General features: G+C 37.7%; 1 protein-coding gene and 1 long non-coding RNA gene across 31 annotated transcripts in view; one reads left to right on the top strand and one right to left on the bottom strand.

The window, feature by feature from the left end:
* GPHN (gephyrin) overlaps positions 1 to 22,228 on the bottom strand; it is a 734,546-nt gene that overhangs the window by 137,879 nt on the left and 574,439 nt on the right.
* Positions 17,080 to 21,552, top strand: LOC144330320 (uncharacterized). The gene is made up of 2 exons (XR_013396371.1): positions 17,080 to 19,180; positions 20,747 to 21,552. It is a non-coding gene; the product is annotated as an uncharacterized LOC144330320 (long non-coding RNA).

Below are 22,228 nucleotides of genomic sequence, written 5' to 3'. Positions count from 1 at the left end.
TTGTTTCTCTTGTTGATTGTGACTGTAGAACAGCAGTTTGATAGAAGAGAAAAAGAAATTGAGAAAAAAATATGCACCTTTTCCTCTTGAAGGACCCCGTGAGTTATCACCTAGCAGCCAGTGGCCCATAAAATCCATTTAGGCGGAAATAGGAAAGGAAGGAATGAAACATTTTTAAAAAGGTAAGAAGGTTATAATGAAAAATAGATTTTATTTTTGAATAGAAAAAATAGTTTCCTATAAAGCAAAACTATTTCATGGCCACAAATATATTCTGATAGCTACCTTACAAATGATTACTAATGGTCACAAATAATCTGCAAGGACATTAGCTTTATTAAACTCATATGTGTTACAATACATGTGAAAATACATGTCCCACCGAGAAGATCATAGCATTCAAGGGAATACTCACTTTAACTTACAATAGTAAAATTACCTAGCGATATCACTGTTACTGTTAATTTGCAGGTAGACTAGCTTGTTTGGTAAAAATAAACTACAAGGTACTTTAGGATATAGGATTTTTATTTGAGAGTTGGGGCAGAGGTAGGGGAGGGAGTCTAGACATCTTCCCCACTATAGCTGTCTGAACTGAGCTAAGTGGCTAAGAGTGACAGACTGAATTATTATAAAATCTAATCTAAACTGACAGCATTCCTCTGCAATGGGTTTACTTTTTTTAAGTACATTTGTAGGATTAAAGGTATTCTAAAGTGGGCACAAATTGATGCTACAGGTTTCTCTAATGAGCCTACAGTTCCCTCTAATGAGCCTACAGTTCCATAAGTACAACTTAACTTGTCTCTTATATTTTCTAGTTTAGTCCAGAGATGAGGTTGACTACGTTTTAGTTCAGAATTTTTGCAGGGAAAGTAATAAAAATGTAACTGAGATTTCCTATCTTCCATGATGCAGTTATAATCACTGAAAAGACTATATAAGAACTCAGCACAAAATGAATAGGGGTTCACTCAGGATTGTCATCATCAAAGACACGGTTAAATACTAATGACACTATCTATGATGCAGAAAGCCTCCAAAGGGTCACACAAAGTACAAATGGATTCCTTTCTACTGAGCAGAGTAACAATATGGATCTTTGTTATATAGCAGTAACCTTTTTTTGTGGCGTGGTCATCTTGAAATGGAGCTATTTATACCAATGAAATTATTTTTCTCAGTTAAAGTGCATCCTCTTAAACCAGTCAGTTCTTAATAGATGATGTTTCATCTTGGTTTTGAGACAGAGTCTGGCTTTGTTGCTCAGACTGGAGTGCAGTTGCGTGATCATGGCTCACTGCAACTTTGACCTGCTGGCTCAAATGATCCTCCTGTCTCACCCTATGGAGTAGCTGGGACCACAGGTGCATACCACCATACCTGGCTAATTTTTTGATGTTTTTGCACAGATCGGGTCTCCCTATGTTGCTCAGGCTGGTCTCAAACCCCCGGCCTCCCAAAGTGTTAGGATTACAGGCGTGAGCTACCATGCCCGGCCTTCCCTGAAAATCAATTTTTAAAATGAAAAGTAAATGGGCCAGGTGCAATGGCTCATGCCTGTAATCCTAACACTTTGGGAGGCTGAGACAGGTGGACTGCTTGAACTCAGGAGTTCGAGACCACTCTGGGCAACATGGTGAAACCGCATCACTATTGTATTAAAATACAAAAAATTAGCCATGCATGGTGTCAGGAGCCTGTAGTCCCAGCTACTCGAAAGGCTGAGGCACGAGAATTCCTTGGATCCGGGATGCAGAGGTTGCAGTGAGTTGAGATTGCACCACTGCACTCCAGCCTGGGCAACAGAACGAAACTCTGTCTCAAAAAAAAAAGAAAAAAAGTAAATGAGGAAAAGATGCCTTTGATCATAGGAGAGAACATAGCAGAAACAAAATGTTCTAATATTCATGCAGGTTCTTCTTGATTAAATTGAGAACCTCAAGAAACTTCATTTTTCAAAACAACCAGTAGAAAAGCTCCTTAAACTACCTAAAGTAGAAATCATTATTCATTCTTTGGATATACTGCAAATATCAGGAGACTTGTTCTGTTCCTATTAATATTACTGCCTCTATTTCACATAGTATTTGCAGCGTGAATTCCTCGTATTTCTATTTCCTGGCTCTTTCTGAAGAGCAAATAAGATAATGAATAGCTTTCCTAGGAAACTTAAAGAGGAAAGATAGATGACAGTAATATGGTCAGCTTAAATAGTTAGGTCCCTTGGTAATTCAAAGAATGTGTGGTTCAGATATACAAATCATTTAGACTTTCATATAAGTCTCTCCAGTTAGGAGAAAGTGATTCCAAAGCTCTAGGGAAACACTGGCAATGGTAGAGTTTGTAGACTCAGGACTACATGGCACTTTGTACATCTGAAAATAATTTTCATATTGTCTTCAATCTAATAGTTTTATACCTTTTTCTACTTGCTTATTCAAGACAATGAGCCTCACAGCATTTCTGACAAAACCAAAAAGGCATAGCTGAAAGAATTATTATTTACTAGGGCTGAATAAAAAATATGGAAGTTCTCCTGGGATTTCTGTACATAAAGATGATAAAATAGGCATTGCTGTCACAAAATGTTAGCTTTATAATTTATATCAATAGTTGATTATCACTCACAGGATAAAATTTCAATTCCTTAGAATAGTATATAAAACCCTTCTTTGCTTTATTTTTAGCCCCATCTCTCATTATTCCATCATTCAGAAAGTTGATAATATTGTAGATATCAGAATACACTGTACTATTTCATAGTTTTCTGCTATAGCATATGATGCTCTTTCTGCCTAAAATACTTTTTCCCTCATCCTTTTATTGTCCTGGGAAATTACAACTCTTTCTTCACAACTTTTTTCAGTAAAAAATGTGCTCAAATAATGATAGGAACACGTCAAAAGATCTTGGAACAAGGCTGAGGAGCTCCCTTTGGCTAATCTGATATAAATTTATCATCAAAATAAATCATAATAGTAGCAGATTTTAATGTATTTAATAAAATAAGAATTTATGAATATATATTAAATATAAAAATGATTTAAATAAATTCTTCCTTTAAAAAAAATCGAGACATTAAGTCTCGGTCACAGCTGAGTCAAGGGAGAAGCAAACCCAGATTTCAGGGTTGGGTCTCTATTAATATGTAATATCTATGAGGTATCCAAGTCCAGAAACCAACTTGCCAGTTCTGTACAGGATTCCATATGTAGATCAAATCTGGGGTTTCTAAAGTTAAGAATTCAGGCCTTGAAAATGAATTAGATCTACCTGAGCTTATTTTAAAAAGAAAGAGAGGAAGGGAGAGAGAGACACAGACACAGACACACACACACACACACAGAGAGAGATGCACAGAGAGATAGAGAGACAGAGAAAGAGAGACAGAGAGACAGAGAAAGAGAGAGACAGAGAGAGATGGACAGAGACAGAGAGAGAGAGAGACAGAAACAGAGACATTGAGACAGAGAGAGGGACAGAGAGAGACACACACAGAGAGGGAAAGACAAACACAGAGAGAGACAGACACACAGAGAGAGACAGAGACAGAAAGACGGAGAGAGACAGAGACAAAGAGAGACAGACAGAGAGGGAGATGGAGAGAGAGAGACAGAGAGGGGCTTAGGCCTCATAGCGAAAAGCTGAAACAACTTCTGGGATGTTTTTCAAAGAGCCAGTTGTTCCACAAGGGGCTGTGGGTAGTTGTGGAAATTGAGAGAAGTGTTTAAAGATACATATTTGAGACAGAACGGACAGGGCTTGGTCATGGGTCCTTTAGGACATGGGGAAATACAGATTGGGAAAACCCTCCCAGAATCCTAGGTGAACAGTGGTACGATTTATTGAGACAGTAAGTCTGGGTCACAGGCGAGTCAAGGGAGAAGCAAACCCAGATTTTAGGGTTGGGTCTTTATTAATATGTAATATCTATTGAGCATCCAAGTCCAGAAATCAACTCACCAGTTCTATATAGGATTCTGTATGGAGATGAAATCTGTGGTTTCTAAAGTTAAGAATTGAGGCCTTGGAAATGGATTAGATCTACCTGAGTTTATTTTAAAAAGAAAGAGAGGGAGGGAGAGAGAGACAGACAGAGAAAAAGACAGAGGGAGAGACACAGAGAGAGAGAGACACAGACGAGAGAGACAGAGAGAAAGAGAGAAAGACAGAGAGAGAGACACACATACACACAGAGAGAGAGACAGGAGGAGGAGGAGGAAGGGGGTACTCAAGAAATAACTACACATATTTTATAATGCTTTTGATGCCATAAACGGCTGGTGTATGCTTTTAAAACAACAGCAGCAGCAGCAGCAGCAGCGCTTACGGATTTCTAGAAAATAAGATGTTATGAAGTATAGTTTACATCAACCGGCTCTCACTATACCTTGAGAGATTCAGAAAAGTGCTAGTTAACAACAGAAGAAGATACCAGCCAACATGTCCTGGGGAAAATATACATCTTCCTAAAAATTGGTGAATTCTACTTCACCTCAAAAGGAATAAGAAAAAGAAAAAATACAAACAAAACAAAACAAACACGGGCCAAGGCATCGTTTCTGGAAATATTAAGTAAGCAAATTATTATTATTGTTGTTTATTTTTGTTTTTTCTTTTTTTTTTTTTTTGAGATGGAGTCTTATCTCTGTCACCCAGGCTCAAGTGCAGTGGTGCGATCTTGGCTCACTGCAACCTCTACCTCCCAGGTTCAAGCAATTCTTCTGTCTCAGCCTCCTAAGTAGCTGGGATTACAAGTATGTGCCACCATGCCTGGCTAATTTTTGTATTTTTAGTAGAGACAGGGTTTCACAATGTTGGCCAGGCTGGTTTTCAACTCCCGACCTCAGGTAATCCACCCGCCTTGGCATCCCAAAGTGCTAGGATTACAGGCATGAGCCACTGCCTCCGGCCAAATTACCATTTTTTAGAAAGTGTTTCTATTGGGGGAGGATTCATGATGGCCGAATAGGAACAGCACTGGTCTGCAGTTCCCAGCGAAATTGACACAGAAGGCGGGTGATTTCTGCATTTCCAACTGAGGTACCCAGTTCATCTCATTGGGACTGGTTTGACAGTGGGTGCAGCCCACGGAGGGTGAGCTGAAGCAGGGCAGGGCATCGCCTCACCCGGGAAGCACAACGGGTCGGGTAATTTTCTCCCCTACCCAAGGGAAGCTGTGAGGGTCTGAGCCTGAGGATCTCCGGCACAGATACTGTGCTTGTCCCATGGTCTTCGCAACCTGCAAACCAGGAGAGCCCCTCCTGTGCCTACTCCACCAGGGCCCTGGGTTTCAAGCACAAAACTGGGCAGCTGATTGGGCAGACACTGAACTAACTGCAGGAGTTCTTTTTTTCCCATACCCTAGTGGCGCCTGGAACGCCAGCAAGACAGAACCGTTCACTCCTGTGGAAAGGGGTGCTGAAGCAAGGGAAGCAAGTGGCCTGGCTCTGTGGGTCCCACCCCCATGGGGCCCAAGAAACTGAGATCCACTGGCTTGAAATTCTCGCTGCCAGCACAGCAGCAATCTGAGATCCACCTGGGAGGTTCGAGCTTGGTGGGGGAGGGATGTATGCCATTGCTGAGGCTTGAGTAGGTAGTTTTATGGTCACAGTGTAAACAAAGCCGCTGGGAAGTCTGAATGGGGCAGAGCCCACTGCAGATCAGCAAGGCAGCTGTGGCCAGACTGCCAGATTTCTCCTCTCTGGACAGAGTGTCTATGTAAAAAAGGCAGCAGCCCCAGTCAGGGGCTTATAGCAGACGTAAACGTCCCTGCCTGATGGCTCTGAAGAGAGCATTGGGCCTACCAGCATAGCATTCGAGCTCTGCTAAGGGTCAGACTGCCTCTTCAAGTTGATCCCTGACCCCAGTGTATACTGACTAGGAGACATCTCCCAATGGGGGCCGACAGACACTTCATACAGGAGAGCTCTGGCTGGCATCTGGCAGGTGCCCCTCTGGGTCAAAGCTTCCAGAGGAAAGAGCAGGCAGCAATCTTTGCTGCTTTGCAGCCTCCATTGGTAATACCCAGGCAAATAGGGTTGGGAGTGGACCTCCGGCAAACTCCAGCAGACTGGCAGCAGAGGGGCCTGACTGTTAGAAGGAAAAGAAACAAACAGAAAGGATTAGCACGTCCACTCAAAGACCCCATCCGAAGGTCACCAACATCAAAGACCAAAGGTAGAGAAATCCACAAAGATGGGGAAAAACCAGAGCAAAAAGGCTGAAAATCCCAAAAACCAAAACACCTCTCTTTCTCCAAAGGATCACAACTCCTCGTCAGCAAGGGAACAAAACTAGACGGAGAATGAGTTTGATGAACTGACAGAAGTAGGCTTCAGAAGGTGGGTAATAACAAACTCCTCTGAGTTAAAGGAAAATGTTCTAACCCAATGAAAGGAAGTTAAGAACCTTGAAAAAAGGATAGTCGAATTGCTAACTAGAATAACCAATGTAAAGAACATAAATGACTGGATGGAGCTACAAAACACAGCACAAGAACTTTGTGAAGAAGACACAAGTATCAAAAACCAAATCAATCAAGTGGAAGAAAGCATAGCAGTGATTGAAGATCAACTTAATAAAATACAGATAGAAGACAAGATTAGAGTAAAAAGAATAAAAAGGAATGAACAAAACCTCCAAGAAATATGGGACTATGTGAAAAGACAAAATCTGTTTGATTTGTGTACCTGGAAGTGATGGGAGAATGGAACCCAGTTGGAAAAGACCCTTCAGGATATTATCCAGAAGAACTTCCCCAACCTAGCAAGACAGGCCAACATTCAAATTCAGTAAATACAGAGGACACAACAAAGATACTCGAAGAGCAACCCCAAAACACATAATCGTCAGATTCACCAAGGTTGAAATAAAGGAAAAAATGTTAAGGGCAGCCAGAGAGAAAGGTCGGGTTACTCACAAAGGGAAGCCCATCAGACTGACAGCAGATCTCTCTGCAGAAACTCTACAAGCCAGAAGAGAGTGGGTGCCAATATTTGACATTCTCAAAGAAAATAATTTTCAACCCAGAATTTCATATCCAGCCAAACTAAGCTTCATAAGCAAAGGGGAAATAAAATCATTTACAGACAAGCAAATGCTGCGGAATTTTGTCACCACCAGATCTGCCTTACAAGAGCTCCTGAAGGAAGCACTAAACATGGAAAGGAACAACCAGTATCAGCCATTGCAAAAACATACCAAATTGTAAAGACCATCGACACTATGAAGAAACTGCATCAACTAATGGGCAAAATAACCAGCTAGCATCATAATGACAGGATCAAATTCACATATAACAATATGGACCTTAAATGTAAATGGGTTAAATGCCCCAATTAAAAGACACAGACTGGCAAATTGGATAAAGAGTCAAGACCCATCAGTGTGTTGTATTCACGAGACCCATCTTATGTGCAAAGACACACATAGGCTCAAAATAAAGGGATGGAGGAAGATCTAACAAGCAAATGGAAAGAAAAAAAAAAAAGCAGGAGCTGCAAGGAGTTGGTCTTAATCTCTGATAAAACAGTCTTTAAACCAACAAAGATCAAAAGAGACAAAGAAGGCCATTACATAATGGTAAAGGATCAATGCAGCAAGAAGAGCTAACTATCCTAAATACATATGCACCCAATACAGGAGCACCCAGATTCATAAAGCATGTTCTTAGAGACCTACAAAGAGACTTAGACTCCCACACAATAATAGTGGGAGACTTTAACACATCACTGTCAATATTAGACAGATCAACAAGACAGAAAATTAACAAGAATATTCAGGACTTGAACTCAGCTCTGGACCAAGCAGACCTACAGAAATGTACAGAACTCTCCACCCCTAATCAACAGAATATACATTCTTCTGAGCAACTCATTGCACTTATTCTAAAACTGACCACATAATTGGAAAACACTCCTCAGCAAATGCAAAAGAACGGAAATTATAACAGTCTCTCAGACCACAGTGCAATCAAATTAGAACTCAGGGTTGAGAAACTCACTCAAAACCACACAACTACATGGAAACTGAACAACCTGCTCCTGAATGACTACAAGGTCAATAACGAAATGAAGGCAGAAATAAAGATGTTCTTTGAAACCAATGAGAATGAAGACACAATGTACCAGAATCCCTGGGACACATTTAAAGCAGTGTTTAGAGAGAAATTTATAGCACTAAATGCCTACAAGAGAAAGCAGGAAAGATCTAAAATTGACACCCTAACATCAAAATTAAAAGAACTAGAGAAGCAAGAGTAAACAAATTCAAAAGCTAGCAGAAGGCAAGAAATAACTAAGATAAGAGCAGAACTGAAGGAGATAGAGACACAAAAAACCCTTCAAAAAAATCAGTGAATCCATGAGCTGTTTTTTGGAAAAAAAAAAAAAATCAACAAAATAGACCTCTAGCCAGACTAATAAAGAAGAAAAGAGAGAAGAATCAAATAGATGCAAAAAGAAATGATAAAGGGGATATCACCACTAATTCCACAGAAACATAAACTACCATCAGAGACTACTATAAACACCTCTGTGCAAATAAACGAGAAAATCTAGAAGAAATGAATAAATTCCTGGACACATAAACCCTCCCAAGCTAAGCCAGGAAGAAGTTGAATCCCTGAATAAAACAATAATAAATTCTGAAATTGAGGCAGTAATTAATAGCCTACCATCCAAAAAAAGTCCAGGACCAGATGGATTAACAGCCGAATTCCACCAGAGGTACAAAGAGTAGCTGGTACCATTCCTTCTGAAACCATTCTAAACAACAGAAAAAGAGGGAATCCTCCCTAACTCATTTTATGAGGCGAGCATCATCCTGATACCAAAACCCGGCAGAGACACAACAAAAAAGTGAAATTTCAAGCCAATATCCCTGATGAACATCGATGAAAAAATCCTCAATAAAATACTGGCAAATCAAATCCAGCAGCATATCAAAAAGCTTATCCACCACGATCAAGTCGGCTTCATCCCTGAGATGAAAGGCTGGTTCAACATACGCAAATCAATATATGTAATCCACCACATAAACCAAACCAATGACAAAAAACACATGATTATCTCCATTGATGCAGAAAAGGCCTTCGACAAAATTCAACACCCCTTCCTGCTAAAAACTCTCAATAAGCTGGTATTGATGGAATGCATCTCAAAATAATAAGAGCTATTTATGACAAACCCACAGCCAATATCGTACTGAATGGGTAAAAACTGGAAGCATTCCCTTTGAAAACCAGCATAAGAGGATGCCCTCTCTCACCACTCCTATTCAACATAATATTGGAAGTTCTGGCCAGGGCAATCAGGCAAGAGAAAGCAATAAAGGGTATTCAAATAATAAGAGAGGAACCAAATTGTCTCTGTTTGCAGATGACATGATTGTATATTTAGAAAACCCCATCATCTCAGCCCAAAATATCCTTAAGCTGACAAGCAACTTCAGCAAAGTCTCAGGATACAAAATTAATGTGGAAAAATCACAACCGTTCTATACCCTAACAACAGACAAACAGAGTCAAATCATGAGAGAACTCCCAGTCACAATTGCTACAAAGAGAATAAAATACCTAGGAATACGACTTACAAGGGATGTGAAGGACCTCTTCAAGGAGAACTACAAACCACTGCTCAAGCAAATAAAAGAGGACACAAACAAATGGAAAAAACATTCCATGCTCATGGATAGGAAGAACGAATATCGTGAAAATGGCCATACTGCCCAAAGTAATTTACAGATTAAATGCTATCCCCATCAAGCTATCACCGACTTTCTTCACAGAATTGGAAAAAAATAATTTAAACTTCATATGGAACCAAAAAAGAGCCCATATAGCCAAGACAATCCTGGGCAAGAAGAACAAAGCTGGAGGCATCATGCTACCCGACGTCAGACTGTAGTAACCAAAACAGCATGGTACTGGTGCCAAAACAGACATATAGACCAATGGGACAGAACGAAGGCCTGAGAAATAACACTACACATCTACAAACATCTGATCTTTGACAAAGCTGACACACAAAAGCAATGGGGAAAATATTCCCTATTTAATATAAACACTGTTGGGAAAACTGGCTAGCCCTATGCAAAAAACTGAAACTGGACCCATTCCTTACACCTTATACGAAAATCAACTGAAGATGGATCAAAGACTTAAACATAAGACCTAGGACCATAAAAACCCTACAAGAAAACCTGGGCAATTCCATTCAGGACATAGGCATGGCCAAAGACTTCATATCTAAAACACTAAAATAAGTGGCAACAAAAGCCAAAATTGACAAATGGGATCCAATTAAACTAAAGAGCTTCCACACAGCAAAAGAAACTATCATCAGAGTGAACAGGCAACCTACAGAATGGGAGAAAATTTTTGTAATCTATCCATCTGACAAAGGGCTAATATCCAGAATCTACAAAGAAGTTAAACAAATTCACAACAAAAAACCAAATAATCCTATCAAAAAATGGGCAAAGTATATGAACAGACATTTCTCAAAAGAAGACATTTATGCAGCCAACAGACATATGAAAATAGGCTCATCATCACTGGTCATTAGAGAAATGCAAATCAAAACCACAATGAGATACCATCTCATGCGAGTTAGAATGGAGATCATTAAAAAGTCAGAAAACAGATGCTGGAGAGGTTGTGGAAAAATAGGAACACATTCACACTGCTGGTGGGAGTGTAAATTAGTTCAACCATTGTGGATGACAGTGTGGCGATTCATCAAAGATCTAGAACTAGAAATACCATTTGACCCAGCAATCCCATTTCTGGGCATATACCCAAAGATTGTAAATCATTCTACGATAAAGACACATGCACACGTATGTTTATTGTGGTACTATTCACACTAGCAAAGACTTGGAACCAACCCATCAATGATAGACTGGATTAAGAAAATGTGGCACATACACACCGTGGAATACTATACAGCCATAAAAAAGGATGACTTCATGTCCTTTGCAGGGACATGGATGAAGCTGGAGACCATCATTCTCAGCAAAGTATCACAATATCTGAAAACCAAACAGCACATGTTCTCACTCATGAGTAGGAGTTGAACAATCAGAACACATGGACACAGGGACAGGAACATCACACACTAGGGCCTGTTGTGGGGTGGGGGGCTAGTGGAGGGATAACATTAGGAGAAATACTTAATGTAGGTGACGGGCCGATGGGTGCAGCAAACCACCATGGCATGTGTATACCTATGTAACAAAACTGCAGCTTCTACACACGTACCCCAGAACTTAAAGTATAATTAAAAAAAAAAAAAAAAAAAAAGAGTTTGCATTTTGGGCAAATACCAATAAGGCCCAAAGTAGAGCTATGACGCCTTTCTCATTTTGAAAATATGCTGGCCTGAGAATAAATTCTTCCTTATAACAGAAGGTCAACTGTTACATGAAGAAATACTGGAATTAGAAAATCGCCACTTGGCAACCTTCTAGTCATAATTGGTTTAGGGAAAAATCATCAGTTAATGCTAAGACTAGAAGGTAAAAGCCTCAAGAAAAACAAAACATATTTGTCTGGTCTCAAACTATATCCCCACAAGATATTTATTAACTGTACTCATTAACTACAGTGGAGAAATCTGGCAGACACCCTTTTAGCCAAGTGATCAAAGTTAGTATCACCAGTAATGGGATAAACTGACATCATGAGCCCCCTGATAAGATGCATTGAGAAAGATACAACATCACATTTGAGATATTCCTGATCAAATGTCTAATCAGAATTACACCATTAGGAAACCTGAGAAAAATATAAATTTGAGGGACATTGTACAAAATAACTGACCTGTATGCTTCAAAAATATAAAGGCAATGAAATACAAAGACAAACTTGAAGACTTGTTCCATATTAAAAGAGTCTAAAGAGACAGGATAACTAAATGTAATGCATGATTCTGGACTGAATCCTAGATCAGAAGAAAAGAATGCTGTCTCCTTTGTTATAAAGAACATTATTAGAAAAACTGTCAAAATGTAACTTGAATAAGATTACATAATAGTATTGTGGCAATGTTCATTTCCTAATTTTCATAATTGTACTGTGGTTATGTAAGAGAAAGTCTTTTTTATTTGCCACCCTTCCAGATTTTTTTGGAAGGAAATACACATTAAATTATTTAGGGGTAAAGAGGCATCATGTCTGCAATTTACTCACAAGTAGTTTAGGATAATATGTATATTAATATATAGAGAGAAATGATAAAGGAAATGTGACAAAATGTTAACATTTGGGGGAGTCTGGATAAAAGATATACAGGAATTCTCTATACTATTCTTGTAACATTTCCGAAGTTTGAAATTATTTCAAAATTTCAAAAATCACTTTCATTAATAGTCTCTCCTTTCTGAAACAATGCATGTATGACTATTTTTGCACTGAGGTACTATAAAATACTCAATTTTTAGGATTTTAATTGCATATTAACCACATATCTCACTGTAATTATACTTATTTATATACATGTCTGTTTTCTTAACTAGATTGTCACCTCTTTGACGAAGAAAAAAAGGCCTTAACATCAAGGTCCAAAGATGTTATGCACACAGTACAGTCTAGATTATATAGACTGACAAAGCAGAAGGGTTGTATAGATAAGCAAACACTACTTACAACTTCAAACTTTATTCTAGTCAATATAGGGCACTTTGTTAAGCACAGTGAGTGAGGTTTTGTTTTGTTTTGAGACAGGGTCTTGCTCTGTTGCCCAGGCTGGAGTGCAGTGGATTGATCTCAGCTCACTGTAACCTCCACCTCCCGGGCTCAAGGAATCTTCCCACCTCAGCCTCCTGAGTAGCTGAGACTATAGCATGTGCCACTACATCCAACTAATTTTTAAATTTTTGGTAGATGAGATCTCACTATATTGCCCAGACTGGTCTTGAACTCCTGGGCTCAAGTGATCCTCCTTCCTTGGCCTCCCAAAGTGCTGGGATTACAGGCATGAGCCACTGCACCTGGCCTGGGAGTATGTTGAAATAAACAAGATGAGATTCCTATCTTACACAGTCTTTCAAGGAACACATAAATCAGGCTGTGTTTCAAGGAAAAAAAATAACAGACTATGCGTATGCTAATGTTTTAAAGTACAAACAAACTACTCTGCAAGATAACAAAGAAAAAGGAACAACTAATTCTGATGGGACAAACTTCAAGGCTTTACAGAGGGGGAGACAATTAAGAGGGGCTTTAAACAATGAGAAAAAGGGGAAGAACATATGAAACTGGAGAAAATATGAACAAAATTACAGAGATCTGAAAGTACTTTTAGAGAATGCAAAATTGCCCAATGAGGCTGGAGGTTGGAGGTGAAGAGGATGAAATATAAGGTATAAGTCTGGTCAATTCAGTGCAGTACCAATTTTGGAGGTTTAGTACTATGGAAAATGGAGAACCATTCAAGATTTTCAGTAGAAAAGCAGTATGTAGTTTATAATGTAATACTTGACTGATGGAAGGCTGTCAGGGAGCAAGAGATTGAAGATAGGAAGAGCAATTATTATGCTACTGCAATCCTAAAGGAGAATGATGAAGAAGGCCTGAACTATTACAACAGGAATGGGAAAAAGGATATTTAGAAGAGCTGCAGCAGAGGGTTCTATGACTGACTGACTATGCTTTGAGAAGGAGATGGTAAATATCATGAGGAGATTTCAAATTTAGTTATTAGAGTAAGTGGGAGTGTAACTGTATAAAAGAACAATACAGGAATAATTTGGAGGAAAGGATTCTAAATCTGGTTTCTGATGAAAGAAATGAGATGCCAGCAGGACATCAAAGGGTGATTCCAGTATGCAACAGCAAGGAGAGTCTGGAGCTTGGAAGAGAAGTCAGGCTTAAAATAGAAAGCCATTAGTATGTAGGTGGTGAATCTAATAATGGGAATCAGTAATTCATTTGTTACACATAGAATGGTAACATACATATCATAAAAAAGAGACACTGAAGGACAATATATGTCCATTCCAGGATAATTCTATGATCAATGATTAACTTAACTTTTTAATACATTTTCCAGATGCTTAATCTATATACATTTTGTAACCCTGTTAAACAATTTTTAAGTATTTAAATTATGTTAAAAAGTTTAACAGAATTAACAATATGTGCATATTGTTTACAACAGATCGCTAGAAGTTTCTCATTTTGTGTGAATGAAGCTCTGTATCCATTGGACAATTCCCTATTTCCCTCTCCTCCCAGCCCCTGGCAACCACCATTCTACTTTCTGTGAGTTCAATTACTTCAGATGTCTCATATAAGTAGAACCATGAAGTATTAGTTTTGTTTTGGTGATTGGCTTATTTCACTTAGCATTATGTCCTGAAGGTTCATCCATGTTGTAGCATATGACAGGATTTCTTTATTTTTTTGAAGGCTCAATAACATTCCATTGTATAAATAGGCCATATTTTGCCTATCCACTCATCTGTTAATGAACATTTAGATTACTTTCATATCTTTGCTATTGTAGATAACGCTATGATGAACACAGGTGTGTAAGTATCTTTTTGAGATCCTATTTTCAATTCTTTTGGATATATACCCAGAAGTGGCACTGACAGATCATATGAAAGTTCTATTTTTTAATTTTTTGAAGAAATGCCATACTATTTTCTGTAGCAGTTGCAACATTTCACAAACCTACCAAAAGGGCACAAGGGTTTCAATAGCTCCCTATTATCACCAATACTTGTTATTTTCTTTTCTTTTTTTTTTTGTAGTCATCCTAATGGGTGTTAGGTGGTATCTCATTGTGATTTTAATTTGTATTTCCCTGATGATTAGTGACATTGAGCAGCTTTTCATATGTGTGTTGGCCATTTGTGTATCTTCTTTGCGAAATGTCTATGCAAGTCCTTTCCCCATTTTTAAATTGGAATATTTGATTTTTTTGTTGCTGAGTTGTAGGGATTATGTATTCTGGATATTAACCCCTTATCAGATATACGATTTGCAATTACTTTTTCCCATTCTGTTGCTGCCATTTCATTCTGTGGATCGTGACCTTTGATGCACAAAATATTTAAATTTGAGGTAGTCTCATTTGTTTACATTTGTATAAGTTGTCTGTACTTTTTGGTATCATATCCAAGAGATCGTTTCCCATTCCAATGTCATAAAGATTTTCTGCATATTTCCTTCTGTGAGTTTCATAGTTTCAGACTTATAAGACTTAACTATTAGATATTTAATCCATTTTGAGGTAGCTTTTGTGCATGGTATAAGATAAGGGTTATCTTCATTCTTTTGCAAAGAGAATAGCTGTTTTCCCAACAACATTTATTGAAGAGACTGTCCTTTCCCCATTGAATGCTCTTGGCACCATCTTCAAAGATCATTTGACCATATACATGAACACGTATTTTTGGGCTCTATATTCTGTTACATTAGTTTATATGTCTGTCTTTATGCCAGTACCAAACTTTTTGATTACTGTAACTTTATAATATGCTTTGAAATCAAGAGATGTAAGACTTCCAGCTTTGTTCTTCTTTTTCAAGATTGTTTTGGTTGTTCCAGGACCTCTGAAATTCCGTATGAATTTTAGGGTGGTACTTTCTATTTCTATAAAAAAAAGTCAGTGGGATTTTGACAGGGATTGCATTGAATTTGTAGATTCCTTTGGGTAGTATGGATATTTTAACAATATTCTGTCTTTCCATCCATGAATCCAGATATTTTTCCATTTACTGTGACTTTAACTTTATTCAGCAATGATTTGTGGTTTTCACTGCAGAAGTCTTTCATTTTCTTAGTTAAGTTTATTCCTGAGTATTTTATTCTTTCTGATGCTACTGTAAATGGGATTTTCTTAATTTCTTTTTCAGATTGTTAATTGTTCACTGTTAGTGTATAAAATTCAACTGATTTTTTATTGTTGACTTTGTACTTTGCAGTTTTACTGGCTTCTTGTATTAGCTTTAACTGTTTTGCTCTCTCTCTCTCTCTGTGTGTGTGTGTGTGTGTGTGTGTATGTATGTATATGAGTAGAATCTTCAGCGTTTTCTACATAAGATCATGTCATCTGGAAACAGAGATAATCTTACTTCTTTCTTTCCAGTTGGGATGCATTTTCTTTCTTTTTATTGCATAACCGCTTTGGTTAGAACTTCCAGGATTATACTGAAGAGAAGTGGCAAAAATGAGCATCTTTGCTTTTTTCTTGATCTTAAAAAAAAAAGTTTCCAGTTTTTCACCATTTAGTATGTTAGTTATGAGATTTTCAGAAATGACCTTTATTATATTGAAGTAATTTCCTTCCGTTTCTAGTTTGCTGATTGTTATATCATGAAAGGTTGCTGAATTTTCTAAAATGCATTTTCTGCATCATTTGAGATGATCATGTGATTTTCATTCCATGTTCTGTTAATGTGGCATATTACATTTATTGATTTTCATGCATTGAACGATCCTTGCATTCCAGGGATAAATCCCACATGGCTGAAGTATATAATCCAATTTGGTTTGCTAGTATTTTGTTGAGGATTTTTGTATCAAATTTTTTTTATCAGCTATCTTTTTTATGGTTGTATCTTTTTCTATTTGTATCAGGGTAATGTTACTTAATAAAATTATTTTAGAAGCATTCCTTCTTCTTCAAGTTTTTGGAAGATTTTGAGAAGAACTGGTACCAATTCTTTAAATGCTTGGTAGAATTCTCCAGTGAAGCCATCCGGTCATGGGTTTTACTTTATTAGGAGGTTTTCTTTATTGGGAGGATTTTGATTACTGATTCAATATCCTTAATGGTTATAGATATGTTTAGATTTTCTGTTTCTCCATAATTCAGTCACCAGGACTGTGACTGAACACCAAGGTTGTGTTTCTAGGAATTTATCCACTTCTTCTAGGTGATTCAATTTTTCGGCATATAATTGTATAGAGTAGTCTCTTACCATCTGTATTTCCGATGCATCAGTTGCAATGTCTCCTCTTTTATTTTATTTTTGATTTTAGTTATTTTGAGTCTTCTCTCTTTTTTTGTCTAGCTAAGAGTTTGTCAATTTTGTTGGCATTTTAGAAAACCCAACTCTTAGTTTCATTGTTTTTTTTCTTTTTTCTTTTATTTCTGATTTTAGTTATTTTGAGTCTTCTCTCTTTTTTTGTCTAGCTAAGAGTTTGTCAATTTTGTTGGCATTTTAGAAAACCCAACTCTTGGTTTCATTGTTTTTTTTCCTAGTATTTTTATTCTCTATTTTATTTCTGCTCTGATCTTTATTATTTCCTTCTTTCTGCTAACTTTGGATTTAGTTTATTCTTTTTCTCATTTCTTGAGGTAAAAAGTTAGGTTGCTGATTTGAGGTCTTTCCTCCTCATTAAAGTACATGCCACTAATATAAACGTCTCTCTTAGTATTGCTGTTGCTGCAATTCATAAGTTTTGGTGTGTTATGTTTTTGCCTCAAGATATTTCTAATTTCTCCCATGATTTTTTTCTTTGATCTACTGGTTGTTCAAGAGTGTCTCATTTAATTTTCACATATTTGTGTATTTTCCAGTTTTCCTACTGCTATTGATGTCTAGTTCCAGTCCACTAAGATTGTAAAAGATATCTCACAGATTTCAATCTTCTTAACTTTGTTAAGACTTGTTTTTTAGCCTAATATGTGGTCTATCCTACAGAACATTCCATGTATGTTGCGTGGAATATTCTGTTAGATCTAATTGGTCGACAGTGTTCAAATTCTCTGTTTCCTTATTAATCCTTTTGGTTGTTCTATCCATTATCCAAAGTAGAATATTGAAATCTCCTGCCATTATTGTGTTATTGTCTATTCTCCCTTCAATCCTGTCAATGTTTACTTCTTATATTTGGGTGCTGTAATGTTAGCTGGATTTTAATTTATAATTGTTATATATTTCTGTTCTATCAATATAATATTCTTCTTTGTCTCTTGTGACAGTGTTTAACCTTTGTCTAATATAAGTATGGCCACCCCTGCTTCTTTTGGTTATAATTTGCATGAAGTAGTATCTTTTTCTGTCCTTTCATTTTCAGCCTATATGTGTCTTTACATCAAGGATGAGTCTCTTGTAGACATAATATAATTGCATGCTGTTTCTTTAATCCATTCATTCACTTTGTCTTTTTACTGGGGAGTTTAATCCAATTACATTTAAAAGCCTTATTATTGGCACATGTTTTCTGTCTGTCTTGTAGCTATTTTAGTCCCTCTTTTTCTCTCTTGCTGTCTTCCTTTGCATTATTAATGTGCTTTCATTACTTTCTCATTTTCTTTTCTGTATCTTCTATAAGTATTTTCTTTGTAATTACCATGAGACTTACAGGAAACATAGTTAGAACAATCTATCAATCATACATGAAAGTCTACTCTTTTACATTCCCATCCCCATTGTGTTTTTGATGTCACAAATTACATCTTTAGATATAATTTATCCATTAACAGTCATTTGTAGTTATACCTTAGGTTTTTGTCTATTAAATTCTATCCAGAATTACATGTGCTTTACATGTAATTCTACTTTGGATAACCATTATAGTAATATAGTTTTATGAATTCGTATATATATATTTTTTCCTTTACCAGTGAGCTTTGTATTTTTCATAAACTTTCATGTTGCTGTCTAGGGCCCTTTCATGTCAACTTGCAGTACTCTCCTTAGCATTTCTTGTAAGCCAGGTCTAGTTGTGATGAACTCCCTTAGGTTTTGTTTGCCTGAGAAAGTCTTTATTTTTTCATTTTTGAAAGGACAGTTTTGCTGGGTGCAGTATTCCTCACTGGCAGATTTTGTTCCTTTAGCACTCTGAATATAACATACTGCTCCCTTCTGACTGGTAAAATTTATCCAATGACATTATGGGAACTTCATTGTACATGATGAGTCACTTTTCTCTTGCTCCTTTCAGATTGTCTCTTTGCCCTTGATTTTTGACAGTTTGATTATAACATGTCTTAGTGTGGGTCTCTTTAGATTCACCTTAGTTATATCCTTTGAACTTCAACTGTCTGGATGTATATTTCTTTTGTCAAATTTGGGAAGTTTTTGACCGTTATTTCTTCAAGTAAGTTCTGTGTCCCTTTTCTCCTGGAACTCTCATAATGTATACACTGGTCCACATAATGGCATTCTATAAATCTCTTTGGCATTCTTTTTTTTTTTTTTTTTTTTTTTTTGAGTTGGGGTCTCACTCTGTTGCCCATGATGGAGTGCAGTGGTGTGATCTTGGCTCACTGAAACTTCCATCTCCTGGGTTCAAGCAATTCTTTTGGCTCAGCCTCCTGAGTAGCTGGGATTACAGGTGTGCACCACCAGGCCTGGCTAATTTTTGTATTTTTAGTAGAGATAGGGTTTCACCATGTTGGCCAGGCTAGTCTTGAACCCCTGGACTCAAGTGATCCGCCCACCTTGGCCTCCCATAGTGCTGGGATTACAGGTGTGAACCACCACTCCTGGCCTCTTTGGCTTTCTTTACTTTACTTTTCTGTTCTGTTTTTTCTCTTTGCTCCTCTAACAATAATTTCAAATGAGCTATCTTCCAATTTTGCTGCTTTTCTCTTCTGATTGCTCCAGTAATTGTTGAACCCATCTAGTGAATTTTTCAATTCTGTTATTGTATCCTTTGGCTCTAGAATCTCTCTTTGGTTCTTTTTTAATAGTTTCTAACTTTTTGTTGAGATCTTCATTTTGTACATTCATTGGTTTCCTGATTTTGTTTAGTTGTCCATTTGTGTTCTCTTTTAGATCAGTAACCTTTTTAAAGGTAATTATTTTGAATTATTTGCCAGGTAATCATAAATCTCTGTTTCTTTGAAGTTGGTTTCTAGATAATTACTTTGATCTTCTGATATTTTGCTGAGTTTTAGTCATTTGAGAAACAACCATGTCTCCCAGTGTTTACAGACGGGCCTTATATAGGGGACATTCTCACCAATCAACCTGGCTAGAAATTCTGAGGGGGCCTCTGAAACCTTTTTGAAAGCGGGGGAGTGTGACTTCTCTGGGTCTGTGTATGTAATTTCCCAATTAGAAAGGTTTGCAGGTTTCTCTGTCAGGAGCTTGCAATCTCTTGCTCTCAATGGTGTTTGTCTGCAGCATTGTAGGCTCTGTGGTGCTGCTGTAGCAAGCCATCACTGTTCCTTATTCTCAGTGGTGTGCAGACATCCAAAGTATGCCAGCTCTCTGTTACCACCCCAGTGAGGCAAGAGAGAAACCATTCCCTTGGTAGCCCTCCAAAAAGTCAGAACACCTAATGCATGTTCCACTCTTCTCTCCCTCCTGGGTGAAAAGTCAAGAATTGGGCACTTTCTCCAGATTGCACTGATTGGTGCTGGTACCTGTGTTGGCACTGTAGGCCTTGTGGTACTACAGCAAGCTGCCTCCACTCTCCCTGGCTTTCAGCAGCCCTCAGGCATTCAAACTGTGGTAGTTCCGTCAATGCAGTGAGACAGAAAGCAGTTTTTTGGGCAGCTTTCTGAAAAGCTAGAATATTGCATGTATGTTTCACTCTTCCCCCACCGAAAGAAGCCATGAGTAGGGTGTTTTCTCTTTATTATGCTAAGCTATGCTGACTTGGAGGAGGGACTATCACAGGTAAAGTAAAACAGTTCTTACCCATTTCAGTGTGGCTATTCTTGACTTTGTGCCAGCTTGGGGATATTGCAACTACCTGTTTTCTGGAGTTCTCATGAAGCTATTATGACCATATATTGATGTTAAGTTGGTGTCTCTGTGAGGATATGAGGGTTGGGGCATCCTATCTATTAACTTAATGTTTCTTAGCAATACCAGCTACAATGCTGACAATGAGGAAGGTAAAAAGCCTAACTCAAAGTAATGAATGATGCAACTTTTCATATAAAATAAAAAGGTGATAACCGAGAAAAATAAGAGAAATAAGACAAAATTTAAACTGAATAGCAAATACTACTTTGGGAATTTAGGTTTCACAAGTAAAAAAATTATATTTGAGAGCCAGGCACGATGGCTACTCAGGAGATTGAGGCAGCAGGATTGTTTGAGCCCAGGAGTTCAAATCTAGTCTGGGCAACATAGATCCAATCTCTAAAAAATTTTTTCTTTTTAAATTTTGTGAACCTAGTAAATAAACTACATGAGGATATAGTAAAGAAAATTGAATAAAGTTGGTTTACTTAGATTAGATAAAAAAGTCGTGATAATGCTTATAAACAGTACCTCAATAAATATTTATGGAAGTCAATTGCTAATTATCTTTAGTATAATAGGCCGGGCGCGGTGGCTCAAGCCTGTAATCCCAGCACTTTGGGAGGCCGAGACGGGTGGATCACGAGGTCAGGAGATCGAGACCATCCTGGCTAACACAGTGAAACCCCGTCTCTACTAAAAAATACAAAAAAACTAGCCGGGCGAGGTGGCGGGCGCCTGTAGTCCCAGCTACTCGGGAGGCTGAGGCAGGAGAATGGCCTGAACCCGGGAGGCGGAGCTTGCAGTGAGCTGAGATCCGGCCACTGCACTCCAGCAAGGGGGACAGAGTGAGACTCCGTCTCAAAAAAAAAAAAAAAAAAGAAAGATAATCTAAATGATGGTAAGCAGCTATTATCAGATCCTGTGAATGCCAATCAAGATGATAAGGGATTAGGTTGTAGCAAGAGATAAGAATTTTTTTTTCTAAAAATAGGAGGTACAAGAAATTAACATACTTCTCCAAGGATTATTTCAAAATCCTCTTTCCTGGGAATAATAAAAAAGATAAAAATTAATGTTTCTTAATAGTAAGATGCAAGAAAATTAACCAGAAGACCTGTCCATCTATGACAAATTAAGGGGTATAAGACTGAAAAGTCTGATTTATACTCCAGGCAAGAGGTAGTAATAAGTCCAGAACCTGGGTGGCAGTAGTGAGAATGAATTAAGGGATAGGGGCCAGAGTGAATATATGAGATAATTTGAAGAGAAGGAGCAGTTAAAAAAACAAACAAACAAAAAAACCCCAGTATTTTCAATAAATTAACATTAGAGTTTTTGCTAATGTTCATTGTTTTCCTTCTCTGTTCCCATACGGGTTTCTTATTTAGCATATTCTGCTGCCTTTTGCTTGCTCTGTCTGCTCAAGGTCTTTCTCTCATTTATTTATGCAGTCATCCAATCAACTTTTATTGAGAGAGAGTCATGGTGATAGATTCTGGTAATAGTATCAGGGAACAAGATAGATGAGGTCTTGCAAGATGCTTAGGGTAGAGTAGAG

This window comes from Macaca mulatta, chromosome 7 (genome assembly GCF_049350105.2).
Source record: "Macaca mulatta isolate MMU2019108-1 chromosome 7, T2T-MMU8v2.0, whole genome shotgun sequence".
Lineage (NCBI taxonomy): Eukaryota > Metazoa > Chordata > Mammalia > Primates > Cercopithecidae > Macaca > Macaca mulatta.
This window is presented reverse-complemented; position numbering and strand designations above follow the sequence as displayed.